The 6,109-nt window shown below is 45.3% G+C and overlaps 1 protein-coding gene across 2 annotated transcripts in view; it reads left to right on the top strand.

The window, feature by feature from the left end:
• The first annotated feature begins 5,714 nt into the window (after positions 1-5,714).
• Positions 5,715-6,109, top strand: part of fignl2 (fidgetin like 2) — a 16,648-nt gene continuing 16,253 nt past the window's right edge. The window contains exon 1 of one of the 2 annotated variants that reach the window (XM_062458551.1): positions 5,715-5,825. The gene's annotated coding sequence lies outside the window, so the exon portion shown is untranslated. Of the gene's footprint in view, positions 5,861-6,109 lie in introns of both variants that reach the window. The other variant, XM_062458550.1, reaches the window with a different exon arrangement.

Genomic DNA, 6,109 nt, shown 5'->3' with positions numbered 1-6,109 from the left:
ACATTCATGTAATTTGCAGCTGACCTCCCCAAAGTGAATATATGCATGCTATTATTTAGGGAAATAATGTTCATTAAGTAAGCATTTTGTAAATGAATGTCAATGACTTGAAGGTATGGGTACAGACCTCCAGGAGTCAAGGTCCTATTTTGCACCAGTTATCATTTTTGATGATACCTTCATGGTTGGGGGACTGATAGACAGTGTAAATCCAATCATTTGTCTGTCATTAGCCAAATAGCTTATTGTTGCCTAGGTTTCATTTACGTCAATCTCCTGAACATTGAACGTTCAGCATATACATATTGTATGACTGTTGATAAATTAGCCTGATACACAATCTTTTATCTCTCTCCTGCATGTGTTGACATTCACGCACACACTCTCGCACAAGCACACATGCACACACACACTCATACACAAATCAATACATTTTGAGGCTGAGGGGAGGGTGTGGGTGAAACAGAGTGAGAGTCTTGTTCGTAATGACCAGTGTTAGACCCTCCAGCTAGTGGATTAGTTTACCCCTGTCTTTAATTACAGCTAGTAGCAGACAGCTAGATAGGCATGCTCACACACACACACACACACACACACACACACACACACACACACACCCACACACACACACACACATCAACACACATACAAGCTTTAGTTTGTTTTAATCAATTATTTATTATTTTTACTCGATTGTAAAATAACATACTTGGAGTGGTACTTGTTGATAAAGTTCAAAAGTACTAAACATGATATTTAAATTTTAGTGTATGACCATTGAATGAACATTAACATTAGTTTAGACCTGACCGTCAAATATTAACTCAAAAAAGTCGTTTTTATCACCGGCCGTCAGCATTTGGAACAGAATCTCATTTTAAGCTAAATTCCAAAACTTGGACCTTTGTGTGCAGCAGGACTGGTTTGCGTGGCGCTCAAACTGCAGGCCCTCAAACTGCAGGCCCTCAAACTGCAGGCCCTCAACCTGCAGGCCCTCAAACTGCAGGCCTGCATGACACGGAAAGTTCAGTTTCCGCCATCCTCTGTGTCACATGTCGTTGTCCAGATTAACATCATGCAGAGACGTGACCTGAAGCCTTCCCAACACTGGCCCACCTGGCTGCATCACCAGATCCACTTATAACCACCAACCATAGATTAGACTGATATTAGAAACTGATCAGATTTGGACCAAATACACAGATTAGATACCTGGAAGAGTCACGTTTTAATCAAGTGGACGCTTTGGGAATTATTCCTGTGAAATCATAGAGCTGGGTGTATTTAGTGACAAACTCCTCAAGTATTTTTTTAATTTAGCAATGCAATGTAGATAAGCTCCCATCCAGTTTCTCTTGGTCACTGGTCAATCATTATGCAGGCTGAAAAACCTTCCTTGTTACCCTTTTGAAAGAACTTGGGTGTTAGCGGCAACAAACTAGGGTGTGTTCATGCCTGTCATTAGTCTAAAGTGTGAAGCTTAAACGTACTTGTGAAGCCTTGCCAGAGTGTCTTATCACTTTAGGGCGGCAAATCGGATGTGTCTGTTAAATTCTATGAGTGACCCTTGATGTGTGTGTGTGAGTGTGTGTGTGTGAGTGTGTGTGTGTGTTGTGCTGCGTCAGTATCTGGACGAACTCCGGCCGTGCAGAGCCTCACCGCAGGTTTAACCTCTAAGCATTGATCCCAGTCAGCTCGGGGCCGATACTTAATGCCCCAATTTTCAGCTGTTAGCGTTAGAATTGGAATAATAAACAGCTGAACCTCCCAGTAATAATCCTACTGACCCCCCCTTCCCCCTCCGCCCCTCCTTCATGCCCCCCCCCCCTCTCCTTTCGCAGGGCAACTGGGAACGGGGTAGGGTTTCTTCCCTAATCTCCACCAAAGCCCCGACACTCGCTCCAGCTCTCTAATGAAATCATATCACCCAAACCTTGGGAACCTGGAACTGATTATCACCCTCACACACTCCAACCGACAAACACACACACACACACACACAGGCACATATTCTCACACTTTCTCACACACACGCACACACACACACATAGCCCAGGCATGCATGCATGCACACTAACATTTGGTTGGAAACTTCTTTAAAGGATCTCATTGTTTCCATACAATGATTGTTAGTCTACAAGTGCATTGTTATGTTGTCATAGGCACAGAATTTGTCATGAGAGTGTTTGTTTTGTAACTAACAAGTGAAGTCAGTAGAAGAAAAAAAAAATCAATTCGTTCAATGTTTTGGGCCTAGTAACACCACATATAATTTTGGGGGGAAAAGGTGATGCAGTTGAAATATTCAGGCTCTAATTGTCTATGCAAAGCATGTTCAGCCTAAACTCATCCATTGAGGACTTGGCACCTCTCTAACTTGTCGGCTGCTTGTGTGCCTTGGACGTGTGGACGGTTGCACGTCCGCTTCATCGCATGTTCCAGAATTCCGTCTAATAATAGGACACATTTTCAGCCATCCATTGCCTTCCATTCCCTCCTTCCCGTTCTCCTTGGGGCTTCAGCTGTTTTCAAAGGCCCAAAAAGCCTCACAGCACTCAACCTGCGTCCTAGCTTCCCCAAAACCCTCCACAGAAAATATCATATTGCCTGGACAATATACATGGACAGCCAATCACCCTTAATTCCTTCAAGGCTGCGATGCTTGCAGGTTTGCCATTAACCAAATTAAATCTCTGCCTGATTCATCCGATTGGCCCGCTGACATCGCCCACAGAGAGACCTTCTGTACGGAGGTGTTGAGCAGAATTGCCCTGGAGTAGGAGGTCAAACGCTGCCGTGTCGACCTGGAGCCCTCGGTCTATTCAGGAGTCATTTTCAGCTGCCATGGCCTTTAGTCCTTTGCTCATATCTCTCCATTACCTCCGAACTGGCCTGCAGTGAACCCTGACAGGAAGCCCTGTTGTTGTGTTGAGCGGAACTCGTGAGGTGTATTGGCTCTCCAATGCATTTATTTTGAAAGGTGTACTTTTTTGAAGACTGACACCTGCCAACTTCACTCTGTGAAGACGGGCGGACTGTGCAGCTGACCCGCCTCTCTCTCTCTCTCTCTCTCTCTCTCTCTCCTCTCTCTCTCTCTCTCTCCTCTCTCTCTCTCTCTCTCTCTCTCTCTCTCTCTCTCTCTCTCTCTCTCTCTCTCTCTCTCTCGTCTTTGCTTCCCCTCTCGTCCATGGGCTGTGAAGTAGACCTGCTGCTTTGTTCTGTGTTAGTGCACGGCTCAGCATGCTGGCTGGGGTCCCACACACTGCTGCCTCAGCACTAACGAGGCCGTAGGATGATGGAGCGTCCAGGGCCCTCTGTGTTCTCCTCACACAAACCCACAGCTAGGCCCGTGCCCCTCCTACCGCACAGCCACTATCAGGCTTTCAATGAACAGTCGAGTAGAACAGAGAACATAGCTAAGTCTAATTGGGCTCTGGGATATGGAGACTAAGGAGATGTTTAGCTCTTCATGATCATAATTTGTTTCGATGGAAGCCTACCTTTGTTTTCCACAGCTTAAAACTCTTGACTTTATTACCCTACTTTCCAAATTAAGTCTTGCCACTGATCGCTGGGACTATTTCCAAAAATAGCTGACCTCATGTCTTTTAAAGGGGACTGATATAGTGTTGAAATTGCAAGTGAAATATTTAAAGGCTTTTGGCCTGATGTAATTTGCCTGAAAACATTCAGTGTTCAGTGTCCGATGAAGAATTGAATGTCATGTGTAACATGTTGATCTTACCACAGCATCGTTGCTAGGTCTGTCAACAAACATGTTCCATGCTAGCCTCATGACCAAGTGTTTAAGGGCCTTGGATGCTCTGCACACCAAACATACAGCAGCACCGGACTTCCCGCTATTTTCAGCAGGGCCATTCATACTATGTGTGAGTTCCTGTTAGTGTGTCTGTGTGTGCGTACATGCTTGTGTGGGAAATCTCGAGTCCAGTATGGCGATGGGAGAGGAGTTTAGTGTGTGTGTGTAACAGGAGGAGGTCACCAGACCATGTGGCCCTCAGTGGGGCGCTAAAAACAGCCTCACAGCTGTGAGAGGAAGAGAGAGAGGGAAGGAGGATTTACAGGAAGAGAGGGGGGGAGGGAGAGAGAGAAGTAGAGAGAGAGAGAAGTAGAGAGAGGTACAGAGGAAGGAATGGGGAAATGGAATCAACAGAAAGTGTATGGCATTGTGTGTGAAGGAAAGAGAGTTAAAGAGAATGAAAAACAGAAAGGGAAGAGGTAATGACAGCAAAAGAGACAGAGAGAGAGAGAGACAGAGAGTGAGAGAGAGAGATTGAGAGAGAGAGGGAGAGAGAGAAGGAGAGAAAGAAAGAGAAAGAAAGAGAAAGAAAGAGAAAGAAAGAGAAAGAGAGAGAAAGAGAGAGTGAAGTTCCCAGAACTACTTTTCAAGATACTAGAAGGTTCCTGCAGCCCATTGTTAGCCACATTTCCATAGCAGGAACTTTCCTCAGAAGATTAACAAATTAGTCAGCTGAAGTATGAAACTTATATGGCCCATACAGAATAGAAATCTAAAATAGAATATATATAAATATATATATTTTGCTGTGTGAAAAATGTTCCACTTGCTTAACCCAAGATTTTTGAAAAAACTTTTATTTTGGAAATTGCCATTGGATCATCCTTTAATTGGAAATTAAGAGGTGAACTGATATGTAACAAGTTTTGTTCCTAGTTTTGAGAAGGGTGTTCTGTAGGAGATAGAAGGAAACCATTTTTCACTCAGCCTGTCTGTTCCGGGGTGCAGTTGTTAGTTCCGGGGTGTAGTTCCTGCGGTGGCTATGAGCGGAGAGAGAATCAGTCGAAATAACCCTCCAGGAGGGGGGGGGGGGCATCATGAAAATGGGGCAGCTGATGGATGGAGCCTCTTTCACACTGAAAGTAATCCATCTGGTATTTGGTTCTTGTCTTTTAGAGTACTCGCAGTATTACGTATTACAGTATAACATTGTCTGCGTTTAGTCAGGCCTACCAGCTTACAACATACAGTAATCATTCTAAAGATTGTTTTGATGCGGATTAAGTTTGAAAATGAATCCTTTGATTCTAGTTTCCTCAATGACTGTAGACAGTTTTGATAATTGAGCCAATATTTCAATTACACAATTGCTATACTTTGAAAAGACGTAACATTCTGTTTACATTACTCCGACCTTCCAACCACCTCTGACCACCTTCTCTTTGAATCCCTTTCTTTCTTTCTTTCTTTCTCCCTCTCTTTATCTTTGTTTTTCTCCCCACCTCTGTCTCTATCTGTTTTCTCTCTCTTTTTCTCTTCATCTAAATCTCTCTCTCTCGTTCTCCCTCTCTCTCTATTTGGAACAAGGCTTTAGAAAACTAGCCCTCTCTTTCTCTCTCTCTGTCTCTCTTTCTCTCTCTTTCTCTCTCTGAGCGTGATTGGTCAACTCCTCCACACCTCCCCACCCTCTCTCCCTCTCCCTGCTTAAATACTTTTTTTAACATAAAGAGAGGGAGGGTAAGGGGAGGGGAGAGGGGGATGGGAGCTGGTAGGGGGAGGGGAATTGTGGTAGGCTCTGTTGCCACTGGCAGAGAGGGAGAGAGAAAAGTGAGAGAGAGAGAGAGAGAGAGAGAGTGAGAGAGAGAGAGAGAGAGAGAGAGAGAGAGAGAGAGAGAGAGGAAAGGAGGGAGGGAGGGAGCGAGGGAGGGAGGGAGGGAGGGGGGGGGTTGTGTCCCATATGTGGAAAAAAAACCCTGGCAGTGCACACACGGCTCTGTTTGGCAGTCTGCTCCCAGGATTACCTTAGTGCTCTCTGATCTGATAGAGGACATGCAGGCATGAGTAGGTAAGATCTGATAGAGGACATGCCATCAAGAGTAGGTAAGGCTCTCTGACTTCTCCGCACCCTGTCTGTGTTTGTGTCTGGTCAGAGTGGGTTGTACACCCGTGTGTGTTTGTGTCTTGTCAGAGTGGGTTGTAAAGCCGGGGGACGGGTTGCTTGTTTGGCTTGGCTCCGCTCTCTGGAAGTTGTAAAGCTGGACAGCTTCACTTGGCTACCGGCCACAAAGCTGCATTCCTTGGTCTCAAATCCCCGCCGTGCCTGCCTGTCTGTGCAGCGGTGCTCTGCTC

Source organism: Osmerus eperlanus, chromosome 4, assembly GCF_963692335.1.
Source record: "Osmerus eperlanus chromosome 4, fOsmEpe2.1, whole genome shotgun sequence".
NCBI lineage: Eukaryota > Metazoa > Chordata > Actinopteri > Osmeriformes > Osmeridae > Osmerus > Osmerus eperlanus.
Note: the sequence above shows the minus strand (reverse complement) of the source record. Positions and strands in the feature narration are given on the sequence as shown.